At 41.1% G+C, this 19,326-nt stretch overlaps 1 protein-coding gene across 4 annotated transcripts in view; it reads right to left on the bottom strand.

The window, feature by feature from the left end:
* The window catches only part of LOC121882639 (kelch-like protein 29), a 218,704-nt gene that overhangs the window by 160,066 nt on the left and 39,312 nt on the right, over positions 1-19,326 (bottom strand). The window contains exon 3 of one of the 4 annotated variants that reach the window (XM_042391013.1): positions 14,725-14,802. The exons of the other annotated variants lie outside the window; for them this stretch is intronic. The gene's annotated coding sequence lies outside the window, so the exon portion shown is untranslated. The remainder of the gene's footprint in view (positions 1-14,724; positions 14,803-19,326) is intronic. 4 annotated transcript variants of the gene reach the window in all.

Raw genomic sequence — 19,326 nt, forward strand, 5'->3', positions numbered from 1 at the left:
CACTGAATGTGGATTGAATTTGTGTTTAGGGCTCCAACTAATTATATTATATAACTAATAGTATTGCTTATGCTGTCATTTTTTTAATTAATCAATGAATCATTTAGTCTATAAAATGTCTTGGTTCAATCAAATGTTTCAGCCCTTTTAAAGGGGAACTCCACACCAACAAGTTGTATAGAGCCTTTACTGGCTCCACAGGGAGCTGCACAAGGTCTGATAAATTGACTCAAGTGATGTCACTTGAGTCAGTGTTGGTTGGGGCTGAAGACTTCAAGTTTGAAAATGAAAAAAAAATCTGGGGGTGTGAAGTAAGAAAGAAGAGAGGTTGAGGCTGATGCTTGAGGCTAAGGGCTAGAGGCTACATCAGTTGCAACTAGCATAGCACGCCAAATCTGTACAGTCAAGCGACTCATGTCGACCTGCGTTGTGGGTGATGTAGGTGCCAGGTTTTGATTAGGAAGAATAATGCATGGAATAAAAAAGACTATATCTCTGGTTTTGCTGCATTGATTTTGATCCCTTTTTTAAAAAAAAACTGTTCATCATGAGTGTAATGCTACCAAGTTCAATCCAATACTAATATTTGCCTAAATAATGCAGCTACCTAATGCACACTCCACCTGTAAATTAGATAAGATGGAAGTAAATTCATCCTGAAAGATGTTTTGTGTCAAAGACACTAAGAGCACAGTAAAAATAATTATAAAGCAAGCAGCAGAAGATGTGCAATGTTGATAAAATATGCATCTTACACATTGAAATGACAGGTGCAACCTGCTAATTTGGCACATCTTATTTTTTAATAGTTACTTGATCCAAATAATTGAGGACCTGGATCAAATGTTTAAATGCTTAAATTAACAGTGACAGTTAATTTAAGCATGTTTAAGCAGGTTACCCATGAGCATGGGTAACCAGGGTAACCAGGGTAACATCTATGAGTATGCTACCCTCACGCTGCAGCTAAGTGGTGCACTCCCAAAACTCAGTCACGAGAATTATTGCTCCGTACATCGGAGTAAGTGGATTACTTAAATATTTTGACAGTAAATGTATGGATCAGGCAGCATATCGAACTGAGGGAAGTCGCATACCAAAACAAACATCCTGTACTGAACGGTACGGGATGAACACACAAACCGTTACATCCGCTACACAACACAACTATGAATGATTCGATAACAGATTCATTAGCATCAGAGCTCGGCCAATCTGTGTATTTCGCAAACCTAGATGTCAGAACTCTTCAATCACACACACTGATTTTCGCTTGCATATGCAGTGAAATGTTTGCATGTAGTAAAGGAGAGCAGCAGGATGAGGGGGACAAAACACAGAAGAGCAGAGAAATGAAAGGATCAGCATTTGAGCTGGTTAATTTTAGCTGATAGGAATCTATTAAAATATGCCAGAATCTCAGTACCCCAGTGTTGGGGCATCTCTCGTCTTAATGGTCTATAAAATGTAAAAATAGTGATAGTGGTTTCTCAGCAACCAGAAAACATGAGGCAAAGGCAGAAAATGCTGAAATTTAGTCTGAAGTGGCTCATTAATACGTTTCTGTTTGATTCAGAAAATAGTGAAAAATAACTGTCACAATTTCCCAAATCCCAAGATGAAGGTTTCAAATAGTTTGTTTTGTCCAAACAACAGTCCAAATTAAATGATATAAAACAGAGAAAAATCTCACATCTGAGTGGCTTAGATATAACTGGCATTTTTGCTTGAGAAACAATTGAAGATGAATCATTTCTGCACTAATGCTAGTGTTGGTAATGATTTTTTAAAACTGTATCTCTTGACATGAGACAGTTTTGCAGGTTGTTTCAACCAATACATCTGCAATGTGGTTGTTTTGAGAACATATTATTAGATACATATTACAGACCTTTTGTACTGATGATAAATGCTCGCTTTTCTCCTCTCTGGATGTGTACCTCCTTACCATGGAGTGTACACATGAATATCGGTGGATTAAATCTATATTAGGGGTGTCCCAATCTGATCTCAAAGATCAGTATCTGGGCCGATCAAGGCATTTTTTAACTGATCCCTTGGTCAATTCGTGGCAGGACGCAGAAGCGTACTCTGGCATACCTGCAGCTAAAACGTCTGCAGCGTGGAAATAATTTAAATTGGAAAACGAAAGCAGTCCAACATCCTCTTGGAATGTCTGCAATGCTCAGTTCACTCAGGCAAAGGCTGCAATGAAGCAACAAACACTGGAGGATACTTTTAAGAGGAGAGGGAAATTTCCTCGAGACAGTGACAGGGCCAAAAAGATTACAGAGAGGGTAATTGAATTCATCGCTTCAGATGACCAGCCCATCTCTGTGGTAGAGAATGCAGGTTTTTTGCAGTTTTCTGGAGCTTTTGGAGCCACGGTGCGCCCTACCCTCTCGACACTGTATTTCAGATGCTGCCCTACTGGAGCTTTACAAGAAAAAAAAACCCCATTAAGGAACAGCTTGGATGCAGGCAATTTTTTTCTTAATGCATTGCAGAGCTATTCAATTGTCAAGCATATACACTGAATTGATTTTAATAACTTTAATGTACTGGAAGCGTGCACTGTGCAGCTTTATTATCTGGGAAAATACAAGTATCGGATCAGGGCTCAGTATCGGCAGAAAACTAAATATTAAATGACTCGGATCGGGATCAGGAGCAAAAAAAACTTGATCAGGACATCCTTAATCTATATGTGTGCTTTCATGTCTGACCGTGTGTGAGAGGGTGAGACGACTTTGTGACTTTATGTGACAAAGCCATTCTGGCTGTGTGTGTGTGTGTGTGTGTGTCTACAAAACACTGCATAAACTGTCCGTCCAATTCTATGTGTGTGTATGTACTTTTGCTGCTCGTGTGCGTACACTACGGGATGTGTGAAACACTGCGATATAGTGTGACTGTTTGTGACAAAGTGACTGTGTATTTGTGTGTGCAGAGATAAGTTTGTCAATGAGTGAGAGAGAGAGAGAGAGCGATACTGAGAGTGAGAGAGAGGGAGAGCTTCTGCTTCAGTTATTTGTCAGCAGCGCTGGTGTTTCACTCGGCTGAAGAGACCAGTCAGGAGGGAGCGGAGTACCTTCTCCCTGATGACACGCTTTTCTCACTGCACTCTGACTGACCTCACACCATAAACACGCATGCACACATACAGATAGACGTATGCAAGGTGGCGCGCGCACACATACACGCTCACGCTCAAATGCACGAACAAGGACATAGTATAAACACAAATGTACTGTACGTGCGCACAGGTGTACAGCCATTCAATACAGGATACACACCCCAGGCCATCTATACGTGAAACACATGTAAGCACAAATTACATGCACGTATGCACACGGATACACACAAGCAAGGATGCAAAACACACACACACACACACACTCTAAATATAATGGTGTGTGTTGTATGGAAAGCTACTGTACTGAAGCTACTGTATCCAAGGAACTGAAGTGGGTTTGATCTGGTCGGACTCACAGTGAACAAACTATAATAAATGGCCACAGCTGTGGACCCCTGTGCTTGTGTGTGTGTGTGTGTGTGTGTATGTCGGCATGACTTTGTGTGGTCTTCCGTAGGTTTTTATGTTTGCTCATCCTTCATCCGAGTATAAAACCAGCGCGCTCGCTAGTATCCAGCTCCATCTGGATTCTCCTCTCCCATTCCCCAGCTTCTCTCTTTCTTTTGTCCTCTGAGTTCTAATTTTTTTTCTCTCATTCTTTCTCTCCTCCTTATCGATAATACAGAAATAAGTGAACGTATGCCTCAGCAGTTGCTCTGTACGAGTGCTTTAGTGTTCAAGGTAGGGCTGTATAGTCAGGATTCCCTGACTATACAGCCCTACCTTGAACACTAAAGCCTCTGGGAGGACGGTTTCATTTTATTTAATCTTTGGTTGGTACCCACATGTGTTTAAGTACAAATTCACGGCTGTGTTCTTTTTCATTTTTAAAGTGCCATGCAAGTGTTTTAGGGACAAATTATTACCTGATGTTCATAGGCTGGACTTGAAATGGTTCACAATCGGCACTGACTTTGAACTTGGAAAAGCAGACTAGGCTGAATGAAAAACAAGATTCTCTTATCTGCTTCATGTAAAATGCAGTGTGGTCCACATCGAGTGTGAAAACAATCTGCTCCACACTTGGGTAGTAGTGGACTATTTAAAGGGCCTTACATGTAATATCATGACACAGCACCCAAGACACTGACAATGTAGAACGTGTTAAAAAATGTATGAAAACTATTTTAAAATATTTGACATTAAAACTGTTCACTAAGCCCTGCCCCACTACTTACTGCCTGTCCAGCTTCCCATTCTCACACGGCACACATGAATATGGCACATTTACCACTCGAAATTCATGTCTATTTTTCAAACAATGGGTCCTTGGTTTTAGACAGAGGTTAACAAAAGCAAGACAACTGTCGCTGGCAGATTTTATTTGCCGTGGATAGCTAATTAAGCTAAGGTTGGCTTCATGGGTTGGTTGAAAACATTGTGGTTGACTTATATGTTTCCAGCTGACTCGTTTTAAAACAAAAGCCCTGTAAAAGGTGTCTTAAATAAGGATGAAATGCAACTGATGGCTACATTAATTAGCCATCAAGTTCATATCATGCTAGAACATTGAAGCTAAAACTTCAAGCTGCAAGTCCCAAGCAAAATGCCAGTTTTATGAGCCATATGGAAGACATTAAAATAAAGAGTCTGAACATACTTTTTTAATTATTTCTTAACATAACCCTGTTTTGGCTGCTAGCACTCTTGGACAAGCAATACAGATTTATGCTTAATTGTTCATATTTTCAAATAATATGTTTCACTTTTAACTTTACAAGAGAAAAGGCTTTTAAGGCGAGGACAAACCAATGTGTTCATGTAACGCTATTTCGGATTACGAGTTTGGCTCGGGTTGCTGGAGTGTAAACTTCCCAGAATCCAATAAAGAGCAGTACAGAGACTAATGTTACCCTTATCCAGGACTGGCTTCTACACAGTGGGCGATTATTGCACAGTGGATGTGCTAGCATGAACTGGGGTAGGTTACTACTGTAGGTAGGTAGTTAACATGCTAACATCAGCAAATTATGTCAGAGTGGATAAACAGTATAATCCTCTCCTTAGAGTTTTACTTATTGGGTTGTGGTTTTGGAAAGGCAAAATTAAAAAGACACAACCCTCAAAACTTTTACATCCCAAGTATTGCTACAAGATACAGGCCCATGCACATCACTTTGACATGTGGACAAATCGAAAGACCTGCTGTGCCTAGTTACAGTTGCTATGCTATAATGGTGAATGGTCAGTTGCACCCTTTTTGTATCCCTTTTTTTTGTCATACAGTTGTATGGTGGTGTATGTGCAGCAGGGTCACTTATGTTGATCTCAGGTATGTAAGTGAGGAAGGAAGTCAAACACTTTTATTAAAAGATGTGTAAAGGTTATCAGTCAGAGAGGCAATATTTTACAAAGACTGGATAACTCATTTTAATTTGAATAAACTCCTGGCAGGGTAACTGCAGCAATTATACTCATGCAATAATAATAATAATGATAATAATAATAATAATAATAATAATAGATTCAGTACTTTGAACTGGCGGAGGAAATGATACAAATAGACCAAGTTATCTGTTAGAGAAATCCATCAGCATCAGCAGCTTTGAAATTGGTTTTATCTCCAAAATGACTAATGTGCATTTGGATGAGAGGGCCTCTAAAATCAGGAATACGTGTTAAATTTATTAATATATGCACCAAACAAACCCTCCCATCAAAAACAAGGGAGAGATTGAATTGGCAGTGTTTTCCCTGAAAGCAAAATGCAATTACCAAGCTGTGTATGACAAAATAAATAAATAAATAAGGAAGTAAAGAGCGCATGCATCAACTTACTGTCTCTTCACTGGACTTCACTTAATACCTTTCCCATGCTCCATTCTGTCCAGATACAGCTCATTGCCACATCTGAAAAGGTCACCCTCAGTGCCACAGAGGAGTCTAATTACCATGTATTAAATGGTTCGACCCCTATTCATTTGCATGCACCTCTGTTCTTCCCTTGCCATTCTTTGCTGAGAAGTTCGTCTTTTTTTGGGGCAAAGATCACACTTGGCAACGCACGTGGTTCTCCAGTGGAAGTTCTTACGAGCTCATGAAAAAATTTGTTACGACTGCTTCTTTACAATGCAGATGTGCTGCATTGTGATTAATGGTGTAATGGAACATAGTTGATCCGTGATCCGTACAGATCGCCCCCCACAGTTTGGCAGGCATGTGAGCTGCGGATTAATTGCAAAAATTTATTGTCTAAACGGAGACAAAGTAAACAACCTGCTGTAGCTACAAGTCACGGACAGACAGCGTGTCGACAACAGGGATTCTGAAGAGCAACGACCAAACCGGCATCTGACGGGTCCAAAGTAACATCTGCAGGTATGTTTACAAGCTGTTTAATGTGCTGTAGCTGAGCAGCTAATTAGCTATCTAGCAGCTAACTTTTTTGGCGGTTCTTTCAACAAGCTAAGCTGCAGGACAAGATGTGTGTTCAAGTTTGTAAGTTGTGTGGACACAGGTTATTGTTTCATTCGCTACCATGTTTAAAGGAGGATTGTATCATGCCTCATATTGCACTTTAATTTAACAATTGAGTATTGAATATCTTACATATTTAAAGATTTTATTCAAACATTGGACATCTTGCACGTTGTTTTCATTTAAGACCATGGACAAAAGTTCCTTACTTTAAGCTTTCATCGTTGAACCCCTAATTCTGATGCAGGAGCCATGTGCATTGGATTGTTTGTTTGTTCAGTCCATAATGCATGGATGAACTACAGCAAATACTGTTTTGACAGGTGTTTTTGTTTTGCTAGCTATCTTCCCAAAATCACATCTGCAACAGAAAACACTACATCAGATGGCCCTGACATACTGTTACAGTTTAAGTATTATTTCCTATCATCTTGATTTCATAGCACTGTTTCATATATTAGGGTTAAAAGGGCCAACCTGAATCTTACTGTTCAAGTGTGGGGTGTGCATGTCAAAATCTGAAGTTGTTTTTCTGCTCTGTCTGAGTCTAAGCATCTGATCTAAATGTGAATTGGAGGTGTCAGTCAAAATAACGAACATCCTCTTAGTAGCTGTGATAACTTGTCACTGAGTTCTAATCGATACGTTGGCATGACTTATTATGAGCTATGTTGCCAAGTACCCGCTGATCAACAATAGATCAATCTGACGTACAATTGATCTGTTTGCTACTCTCTTCACTTCACTGTGATATTTATTCACACAGACCATACGCAAAGCAACCTGGGTCCACACCATCAGCTACTAAAACCACTATTGTTTATCCAACCAATTATGTCCAAACTGCTGAGACAGGTTGAAACACGGGTGAGGGGTGGAGCCGTGGGGACGGGGAGGAGGGGGTGGTGGAGGGGGTTAGCTAGTATAATAAAGTGCATATTCACACAGCACATCACATAGCCAAGAGCCATCTTCAGGGCAATAACGCAATAATGAGGAAATTCATTCAGCTGCACTCGTGGTGTCTGGACTACATGACTTACTCATCTGATATGGCAAAGGAGTCTTTTAGTCCCACTGTTTTCCCATTTATTACTGTAAATGAAAATACAGAATTTAGCACAGCTTGTCCGGTCTGCATGAAAAAATCAAAACTGGCCGCAGAAGTAGAACAAATATGGACATAAAAGTATTGATTACCACGCTGCACAAGACACAGCTCTGTTGAGGCCACTTGAGCGATCCAGTGACTTGTCTCTTATTGTTCATAGAGCTGAATATGGGCTTTGATTGAGCAAAACTCCGAGGCTGGCACTGACGCCAGAGCAGCGGAGTGGAAATTAGAAGGGTTCCCTTTAAAACCCTAGAATCATTGCAGCCAAATGAAAATACACACGCTGTTCTACATTATTACTTGTCGCACGGAAGCAATAAGTGGGAGAGATTTACAATAGGCAGAGTAATACCTGCTAATATACTTGCCTTCCATGGGGCCTTTAGTCTGGAAATCTTCCTGTAAAAGAGCCTCTACATTCCCAAATGACTGCAGAACGAGCAGTTAGTGGAGAATATTGGATTTAATCAACCATAGAGCAGAGGTGTGGGTGCAACACTGTATTTGAATGTAACTGTGAAAGAAATACCAGTAAAAAGACGATGCAACCCGGTGTTAGTTTTGATCTAATGACATCCAGACGTTCGTTCTAAGACACGAAACCCTAAAGTTCAAAGGGTTTTTTTTTACAATCAGAGAACATCATTCTTAGGTTCTGCTGGCTTGACCAGAAAAATGCACAGAGGGTTTTAGGCTACACTGGCAGGTTGGATACCCTCAGGCTATTCAACTTATTTCTTTAAACTCTGGCTTCTCTTGGTCATTCCTCTAAATGACAGTGAAATATTATCATGGGCCCAGGGATTGACGTTACCTGTGAATAGTGAACCCTGTCAGCTTTTTGCAGTTATAGCCTGGCTCTCCAGCGTATTCCTGAGAAACACTCATTTTCCCCTGGCTGAGATGAACTCCTGCAACACGCTGACATTTAAAAGCTGCACATCTTAGCGTTGCTTCGCACGCTCATTATTTTCCTCCACGATTTACCCGCGTAAGCAAAAAATGTTAAAATACTAGAAAATGCTACCATTTTTCTTCCACGTCTGTTGAGCCTCAAAGGGATTCTTGTTTTAATTAAAACTGTTACGGTGGCTGCTCTGTGGCTGGACGGCAACTACTGTGGCTGCTACGTGGCCATAGAGATGGCAAATGAAGAAGAGGGCATTTTGTATACCACACAAAAAAAAAAAAAAAAGGCAGTGTGATGAAAGGTGGTTCACAGTGTCCATTATTTTTGTTCCAGTTTCTGAATATCTCAGGAGATGAAAGAAATAAGGCTCGAGGGAGCAGCAGATGGAAAAACTCCATCATATCTCAAGAGATACAAACACTGACTCTCTCTTGCACACACTGAAGTACACAAGCTGTGCACAGACACAGATACACGCAGGATTTTCAATTTGCAATCAGACCCAGCGTGGTGAACTCTCCATGTTCGCCTCCACTGTCCCTTGTATTTGGTATCAAAGTTCCGCCCTGCCATAAAAGCCAAATTCTCTATGACATAGTGGAGATTGCTCTGTCGAAAATGCAATCAGCCAAAGCCGTCTCAAGTGCTGATGAATTACTGTGGCTTGGGAAAAGACAATGACTTGTCAGTTTTGCACCGATTGGCTCCGTCGAGGGACATGCACATTGGGGACCCGAGTAAGTCACAACACCGCCCGCCCTGTATCCTCCACATCTCAACGCATCAACATTCTTGAATATTAAGTTAGCTGTGCGGCGTCAGAAAGCTAACTTTTTGCTAAGGCCGTTATATCAGTTCAGATATTATTCAATATTTCTGTTATTTTCATTATGAGGAATCTGATTTGCTCATAAAACATTTGTTTTATACAGTTTTATAACCATAACAGCTGCCAATTGAGGTAGAAGTACTTTCCTGTTGTGGTGATATTTATCTTGAGGACAATTCCTTTTTGACAAAATATAATTTCCTCAATTTCCTTACTGCTGAGTATTACATTTCCTTCTTGTACTTTTCACCCTTGTCTTTCTAAAAAAAAAATAACATTTGGAAACATGTGCTATGTTAATCTTGCTTTGGTTTGTAAGTTATGAAAGACTTCTGCACATTCATTCATGATTATTAATATGGCATGGTGACTCAAATTTCTTTCAAATACTGAAACAGCTGAATATGGACGGTGCTTCGCAAAATGCAACGCTCACCTTCAGTGTATCTATGCTGAAGTCAATGGGAGTAAATGATGTGGTTTCTCTCTATTAACATGTAGAAGCTGACCTGAGTAAAATTAAAAGGGATGAGAATCAGAAAACTTAACAGATCAGGCTGGAGTTTCCTTCAGAGTGTAAGTGAAATAATCATTGTGAAAATCTAATTAAGCAAAGACATATTCGATCTCAAAATGAGCAACATTTGGAGTTTCAAAAATACACGTGCAGTATAATCTTCCACTGTAAGTATATAAGAGCTCAATCAATGTTCTTTTGTTTACAATCACAAACTTTGATTTGTCTGTGACGAGATTCACTGGCTAACACTATCCTATTCATCACTTCCCTCTCCACCGAGCTCCATCCTTCTCTCATCCACTTTTATTTACCCATTCACATTCCCTCTCTCATCCCTCGTTTCCCTCAGTCATCTGAAAAAGGGTTGCTGCAGGCGAAGGCAATTGAAAGTGTGTAGTCGCCCACATAAAATGCAGCTTGAAGACAGAGTTACAAAGGGGCCACATAAAAATATAGCGCGTTTACTGCCGCCGAGTCGGTTGAGTCAGCCTAAAGCATTGAAACACTTGTCCCACAGCTGCTTCAACTGCGATTACTGTTTACTCTCTGCAAATGCACTGTCTATACTGCTTGTGAATTTCAGAATATGGTGAGCATACTGAAAATATGGTTTGAAAATGGAAAAAAAAAGATGATAACAGGAAACTGCAATTTCACTTTGAAGCCAAAAATGATAAATAATATGTTTCTATGTGTCCTTTATCACTTTCCTGCAATTTTATCACACAGAGATAGTGGTGCACATGTTTACATCTTGTTTTAAGACCACAGCTTATGCTTTTTAAGGACAGTGCTCAAGAAAAAAAATGAAAAACACATCGATCCAATTATTCAAATAATTAAGAAAGAATAATGGATGGAGATTGTTTCAAAAGGGGGCGCCATACAACAAGTACAGACTGGTACAAACATTTCAGTCTCATACATTGTCCAAGCATATTACTACTACCCTCATTGCCATGACAACATAAAAAATCCATGAAGGCTGACTGTTTGTGATATAGGAGATGATTATGATGTGCCTTACTGTTCAACTTCTGTTACTACAACAGACCACCTGCCCCAGTGAACACTCTGCTGCATAAATAGAAACGCTGTTAGCGATGCAGAAGTCCTTTTTAAAAATGGATCTTTTGCTGTTATATCCCATTAAAAATGGACAAGGAAGGGTTCATACGGAGTTTGTGTTGTTTCAAAGTGCCATTCAACATCAGCTGGAAACAAAAATAGGCAAAATCTACACGGAGCAACAGAAGGAAAAAAAAACGTGGGTGTTATGTGACCTCCCATTTCCCCTCAGTTCAGAAGAGTGGAATACCATATCATACTCTAGCACTAAAGTGCTGACTTGCCCATGTTGCCTCTGTCAACCTTCATCCATGTTAATTCACAGGGGTATGAGTTCATTCTCTCTGGCTGAAGAAAACACACACACACTAAATAGAATGGGGGTGGGGTGGGGGGGCGTTTCTAGGCCTCTGCCCTGGAAACGGTCATTAAATAGTCATGGGTCCCTGTGCTGAGCTGTGCCGTGCCCGGCTGGGCTGCACCGGGTTGCTGCAGGCTTAGTGCTCATGTTATGCTCATCACCGTAGGGGTCAGGTAGAGTGCAAGGCTTCTCCTTCAGTTACGGGACCAGTTTAGCGTCGCTACACGGGAGCCTCGCTGCGTACACCTCGCTAAAACACAAACCCACATGCACATTCACCTCGCTTTAACCCCGCGCTGGCTTGTCTGGATGGAGTAAGGTCACATCACGGTCACTGAGCGGTTAGACACGTCACAGAAACACAGGATGGGCTTCTCCAATTTTTTTTTTTCCTCTTTTTTTTTTGGAAAGGCTGACTATCTAGTCTTTTTTTTTTTTTTTTTCGTGAGCATGCGTGTGTGTCACTACATGTTCCTGTCTGAGTGAGGGTATGTAAGCTGGTTATGTGAAGGTCACCAAGCAAAGCACATGAAAGGCGAAACAGCCTTTGAGCTCTTATCGGGCGATAAGAGTGCCGTGTATGTTTGGTCAGTCACAATGGAGCAGCCACTTTGCAGGGCCTAACTGTGGAAGCCAATGAGACACGTTTGTGAAGTGCCATGGCTTAACGGATCACTTCTTGATGTTTGGTTTCCTCCCACACTTCAACTTTTTTCTCCCCAAGTTTACAATGGAAAGCACACATTTAATAGCAAGTCATGAAGCAGTGCATTTTCCCTGCACAGTGGGGAAATAGTTCAGCCAGAAAGTCAACTTGTATTTTTTTGTACTCGTAAATCATCCAGTTGATCTATAAACTACAGACCTAAAGTATACTGTATATAGAATATAAATTATTTGGTTAGATGGATATTCTTGATGGCTTTCCATTACTAACAGTTGTTGATTAGTTTGAATATTGATTACTCCGGTTCCCGACCGTTTTATCCTTATGACCCCTCAAAATTAAGCAGTTTCTATTTGGGACCCCTTGTCACTTGTTGAATATGTCAATTGTGAGCAGTTCAGCAGGGAAATTGTTACAATTAAATAATTATTAGTATAGTTAATCTATATAGTATTTTACAAGAAGAAGAAAAAAACATATTGCCATAGCACAACTATGTTTTGGTGTCTTTCCTTTTCTGTTAATTCTCTTAAAACCTCTATATTTATCTTGTGACTCATTCAAGGGGTCCTGTCTCCCGGTTTGGGAATCACTTGATTACTCTAATTTACAGTGAAAAGTGCCCTTCACAAGATCCCAGAGCCAAAGTTGAAATCTTAAGTTCCCAATGTTGTTTGACCAACAATCCAAGACCAAAGCTATTCAATTTAAAACAATATCAAACAAAATGCTTGCTCAATAATTTACCTCCTCGTTAATACATTTTCTGATGATCAACAGATCGATTAAATGACAAAAAACTGCAGATCTAGTCATCAAAGCCTCAAACATTAATGCCCAAGAAAGTCCCTTAAGTCCCTTCTATTACCTCGGTGTGTTTCTTTGCACTAAACGCACCTTCCGTTCACCACCCTCAAGCCCCAAGGCAGGCATCTTGCACACTCAACATATAACTGGAGAGAACTGAACCAGTCAAGTGATGAATGACTTCTAACACACTGTGGACTCAGCAAATGTTAAATATTCTCATTAGCTGGTTGAGAGATCATACACACACACACGCACACGCACACACACACACACACACACACAGCTACTGCCTTAAACCATCTGAGCCTGAGGCGGTCCAAAACAACCCCCCCCCACCCCTCTACCCCACCACACTCGTGTTTTCTTCTCCTCCTGCCTTCATCACCCTTCTCTTTTTCTGTCTCAATCTATTGCTTGTGAGGCTTCAGGCGCTGGAGCGACAAGCAATACCGGCGTCTGAGATGTCATACACGTCTCTGTCAAAGCAGAAGCAGCGGGGCACTGGAGATGGACAGACACCTGATCTGCTGTAACTGGCGCTCCCCTTTGGGACGACTGATCCGGGTTGTTAGTATGAGAATCAAGATTAACAGAACCAGCTGTCCTTACAAAATGCTGTGACTTGACTTCCTCGACTTCTGCTCTGTCAACTGCGTGTAGATAATACATTGTAATAATGTCCTTGTCTTGAATAAATTCATTGCAAATGTGAGTGTTTCACTGATTTGTGCTTGCACCTTACTATTCAAATTAGCTTTATTTTGCTCTTAAGTTTCTTTCTTCTCCTATCCTTAAGAGAAATGGGTAACAAGACATATTTGGCTCCATTTTCTGCAGCACCCAGCTGCCAACAATGGGTCTGTTTAGGAGGAGGGTCTGGGATAAAGAGTGGAGAGGAGCAGGAGAGACAAGCTGAGCACAGAGCTCAGGGCAGAGGTGGCTCCTGGCCATCCATCTCTGGTTTCAGGATTCAGAGAGTGCTGACAGGTCTGGGTCCCCTGGCGCAGGCCTCTGGGCTGTAACCACGGATATCCAGACAAACCAAGAGCTGTCACTCAAGCAGTACCAGCTAGATAGAGTCACAGGAGATGGGAAAACAGGATAGTGAGACACCAGGGGTGTGCGTACGTGCTTATATCTGCATGTGTGTGTGTGTGTGTGTAGTAGAGAATACAAGACGGGAAATGCAAAAGCTGTGAACGCAGACACAGTCACTTTTGGGACATACATACAGAGGACACGTGAAAAACAAATTCTTAATACTGAAGAAGGTTTTGGGGAAACTCCAGGCTTAGACACACGCAGACATGCTGATAATAGCAAACTGCCACCTCATGAATTTTGCAGCTGTCCAAATCTCCTTGACATTTTTATACAAGCGTGCTCTTCCTTTGGCAAGCGCTGCCGTGCTTCTAAGACAGATAATGAACAGTGTGAAGTGGGCATAGTAAAACAGAAAGAGGTGGTAATGGAGATCATTTTTAAAAGTGTGAATGATCAAGGTCTATTTGAGGGCAGTTGACTATTTACAAATGAATAAACGCAGAGGTGGAGCAATGTCAGACCATAAAAACAAAATTACATTTTCAGGATACACTTCACACCTTTCTAGGAAACAGATAAAAAATGCTTGGTTTTTTTCCCAAAAGGTAATTATGGATTTGTATGCTAGAGTGTACAACAACTTTTCCGAGGGTTTTAAAAGTACATCCTCATAGATCTTATCTAGCGGATGAGAACAAGTGAAATACAAAACAAAAAAAGAAAAAATCCAAATTCCATCAAAGTTTCCTCGAAACCGCAGAGAAAAGCACAATGTACCCCCATAATGTCTGCACATTGATAAATTGTCTACAGCAGAAGAATAACAAATAAATTATTCAAATCTCTACCTTGGTGAAGTCAGAGGGGGTTTTCTCTTTGTTCTACACCCTGGCATTGATTTCTCCCAGTGGCGTAGAGTGGGATGCCTGAAGGTTAGACACACACACTATGTAGATAAATGACTCCTGAGCTCTGGAGTTTGATCCAAATGAAGCAATGATGTAGCTCACTGGCCCGGGCCCACATTGAAGTAAAGTGTGTGCTAGTAAAACTGTGTGAGAGTGTGTGTGTGTGTCAATGTCTGTGTGTGTGTGTGTGTGTGTACACTTGTGTATACTCCCGCCGGAGTGGTAGGGGTGCGCTAGAGTGCAAATAAGAGGGAGGAGAGCAATAAACAATCTGTAGCCTTTGTATGAGGCATATCCTGTATGTTGTAATGATCGGGTCTTTAACACTGTATGTCACGGCGGCATACTGGTATGCAATTACATGCAAACAAACCCTAATGAACTGCAATCACAAGACAAAATATGGAGCATGACAGAGACAGCTAGTCCTAATTGAGTAACTTTTCCCTATAAATTTGAGGAAATGCACCTCAGAAGAAGCCGTGTTGTTTCTAAATGTTCTCATGGTCCTATTATTCCATTAAACCAGAGACAGGAAGTCAGAATTCACAGAACTGATATGAAGGCTAATATGCGTATGTATTTCTGTATTTGTGTCAGGCTGTGCCTTTGCATTTATGTGTATAATTACGTGTTATGTTCCCTCCATTTTTACTCCAAACTAACACATAATGAAGTTCCTAGATGCATGTCAATCTGCCACTGCATGTGTGCTAGTGTGTGTGTGTGTGTGTGTGTGTTTATGTTTTTCCTCCCCTCTCAATCCCAACGCCCAGCGGTGTTCCCGGTTGTGCAGTGCAGCAAAATTGGCCTGAGAGGTTTGGGAACATTTCCCCCTTACAAACAGGGGCAAATCAATAACGTCTCGGTTGAGGGAGCCACTCTCCATACGAAGGTGAGCTGACTCAGCAGTCCCGGCAGCCGATGGGGGAGTGAGGGAGAGGTGGGGATGGAAATGATTGCTTTACAAGCGGTAAAATGCACGGCGGTGTTGAGAACCCTCTGTGGACACCGTGCTACACGCCTTCTCAATCCTCTACTGGAGGAGCGGGGATGGAGAGGAGAGGAGAGGAGAGCGCACGCATACATGCTTGGCTTGTAAATACAATAGGCCTACTCTCTCTTGAGCTGCAAAGTGCAATTGAGCTCTATTGGTCTCTCTTTTTCTTACTCAAACTTGCTCTCATTCAATCTACTCCAACAGTAGCCTGGCTAGTCCTGATTTAATCTTTGCCAAGTCAATCATAGCTCTACAGTAGAACGAGGGAGCCAGAGACAGTACCGAATTCCTATCTTTACTTCTCTCTAGTCTATTTATTCTTCCAGGTGTCAGCAGCTATCACTGCGCTGATTAAATGTGGGAGTTCGCTAATTACAGGGTGATGAGGCAGGAGGATGTGTGAGGAAGAGGGTGGACGTCGCGGGGTGCTCCGACGTCCTTCAGGCTCAGCGGGGAAAGTGCAGAAGCAGCAGCAGCTGTTGGCAGTGGAGAGGAGAAGGTGGTGTAATCTCTCTTTAGAAGTCCTAAAGGGCTGAATCATCTCTCAACATCACCTGATGGTCCTGTCAATTTTCTCTCCTCACCTTGTTTCTTACGCCCTGATTCATCTATTTACACCGGTGTCTGCCCATTAACCACAAATTATTGGCAAGTGTTTTCCAAAACATAATAAGCTGATCATTTCCAGAGAGCCACTGGTTTACATTCATTTCTGTTCACTACAAAAATCTATTTGCTGAATCTTGCTTTGAGATAGGTCATCAATCACAAGGAAGATATTTTTGTTGCCAGAGCTATGCTATTGTTGCGTGATAATGCAGTTGAAAGCAGAAAAAAAAAACTCTCCTGGTGTGGTCAAGGACACATAACAGCTGACATTCAAGACTTGGCTGCATTCACAAACACTGCATTCATGAGCTATGTTGTCAGAAAACAAAAACCAGATGAGAAACAAGCTTTGGACAATGTAAAAAGCATATTTCTATTATTATTAATTTTATTATTATATTCCCTTGAATTGAAAAGTCTTGTGTTGAACACCAGACAGAAAGACACTGTTGTTCTGGTGGTGACGGTGAAGGTGGTGGTTGGATGTTGACATCAGTGTCAGCAGCAGGAAGCGGCGCACTAAGCATGCAGCTAATTGGGTTAATAAACAGAATGGTGTTAAGTAATTGGCTCCCATGTAGGTAAGTAAGAGGAGTGGAGGCTTAAGGCTTACATGATTGGATAAAGGGAACATGGAAAAAGTTGGCTCTCAGATTTTAGACTGATAGGATAATAGAGCGAAGCAGGGAGACGTATGAATGGATAGGAGTCCTGAGGCGTAGTTGAGAGGGAGTAAAAAATGAAGGGCAGAATGAGTGAAGTTGTAACTTTGACGAAAAACTAAAGGTGTTAAAATGCTCACTGTAAAGATTGCTTTTTTTTCATGCAAAGCCTCTGCGAGAAGATTTTCAAATCCGAAACGAATGGAAACCAACAGCCTCTCGGAAGGAGGAAAATCAATCGGAAAGCTCGCAGAACACCATGTTTTGGAGCAGTACAAGTGTATGTGCGATTTGGAATTAATGGTCTGAAACATGCAAACAACTGTTCCTGCAGCGGTGGGAATCAGGTAAATCTCTGAGGCTGAAGGTCAGTGGCTGTTTTTCCTGGTTGTGTGGCGTTCTTCACGCTGCGCAGTGACAGTAAATAAAACAAAAAAATCTGGCATCAGGCTTCTGCGTCAGCACTGCGAGGATGGAGGCGGTTGCCATTTTGTCATCTAATACGGCGTGCAGAACAGAAAATATTAAGGAAGGCTGTTTGTGACAAGCTGAACGCAGTAAGGTGTCCCTGTCCATCATTTGAATGAAATGTTAAATGACATGAATTGCAATATGTCAGGAAGTAATAGCCTACCACCAGATGTTTGCTGCATTTCAGTGTTGGGATAAAGCAGGTGAACCATGGCGCAGTGCGATAAAATGAAAAAAAAAAAAAGAAACACCCCACAAATGTGATGGTGTGAAAATACTTTGTGTACATCACATACTGTATATGGGATTTAAAAAAAACAAAAAAACAAAACACCCCACAGAGCAACAACTCTAAATAAAGCATGAGCCCTGTTTCGCTGGCTTTTCACTCCAATCTGGGGTGATAAAATCCTGAAGCCCGGCTACAGCGAGTTGTTGACGGTGTGAGAATACTTGGTGCACATAGCCTTTATAGCAGCTGTCTGCTCTGGTGAGGGCTAGATGAGCCAACTGAGGTGAATATATTACTCTCACTCAGTGAATGTCACAAATGCCATTTCCAACTGCTGAATGTCACACAGACTGTTGGGGTGACTGCTAACGCCGCGGAGCTCGGTGACGTCTATATATTCCCACTGTTAACATTCCGCATCCCTGATTTTTTGATTATCAAACTAAATTGCTATAAGATAGGGCTGGGCGATATGGACAAAATCAAATATCAGAATATTTTTGACCAAATACCTCCATATCGATATTGTGACAGTATTGTACGGATGACTATTGGTGCTTACACAAAATATTCACACACAGTTTTTTGATAAATAGTCATCAAGGCAAATAATAGAACAGCTACAACAGTCTGGTAAGTTCAGAAAATTATATTATTTTGCTGTAATGCAGCCTTTAAAACCATATCACAATATTACCATATCCAAAATCTAAGATGATAATACTGATACATTCCCCAGCCCTATTATGAGCCAAATAAATATCAATAAGGCAGAGGTGATTGGTTGGTGTGTGCCTGCTGATTACAGCTGGGACTTTTGGGGACCTTTTTTTGGGGGGCCTCGCAGCTCCATACAGTGCTTTTCCAAACAAAGCACAATTTATAGCGAAGGAACGTAATGCTTTATTACTGTAAACAAATAAACATTACAGGAACAGCTTTTGTCTGGGATGTTATTTGGTGGTGGAGAGGCTGGCCATTGTTAATGAGCGACCCCTTCGGCTAGCAATGCCTCGCAGGCTCTGGATTGTACTCAGAAAAAAATAAATAAATAAAAAAAGCGTAGGACAAAAAGAAAAGAAACTGAAGCACATCTCTCTAACACACTCCCCTGCGTCAGTGTGGCTCATTGTTTGCGGCGCAGTTATCAGGGGCATGCTGCTGCTGAATGCTGAGAGCTGATGCTGATTGTTTCCTCACATCCTCGGATATATAAATGTTTGATTCCAAGGTCATTCACCTCCAGCTATCCATACATCTTATTCAGCCGTCACTCATTACCGCCATACGTCATCTCTCTATATTTATTGACCGAATAAGACGAAACACTAATTTTCAGCTTCCATCAGAGGATGGGAGAGCTAAAAACTGCAGTCTTGTTTTAATGAAACATAATATAATTATAATTAGGAAAACATCTTTACCTGAGAGAGTGCAAGCTCCAGGTTATGCTCATCATTGTTTATTTGCTTTTGAGAAAAAGATTGAATTGTTTTTTTTTCCCCATAAAAGATTAAAGTTCTTTTTTAATTAAAGGTTCTTATCAAATCTGAATAACTTGCATAATT

Source organism: Thunnus maccoyii, chromosome 17 (assembly GCF_910596095.1).
Source record: "Thunnus maccoyii chromosome 17, fThuMac1.1, whole genome shotgun sequence".
Classification (NCBI taxonomy): domain Eukaryota; kingdom Metazoa; phylum Chordata; class Actinopteri; order Scombriformes; family Scombridae; genus Thunnus; species Thunnus maccoyii.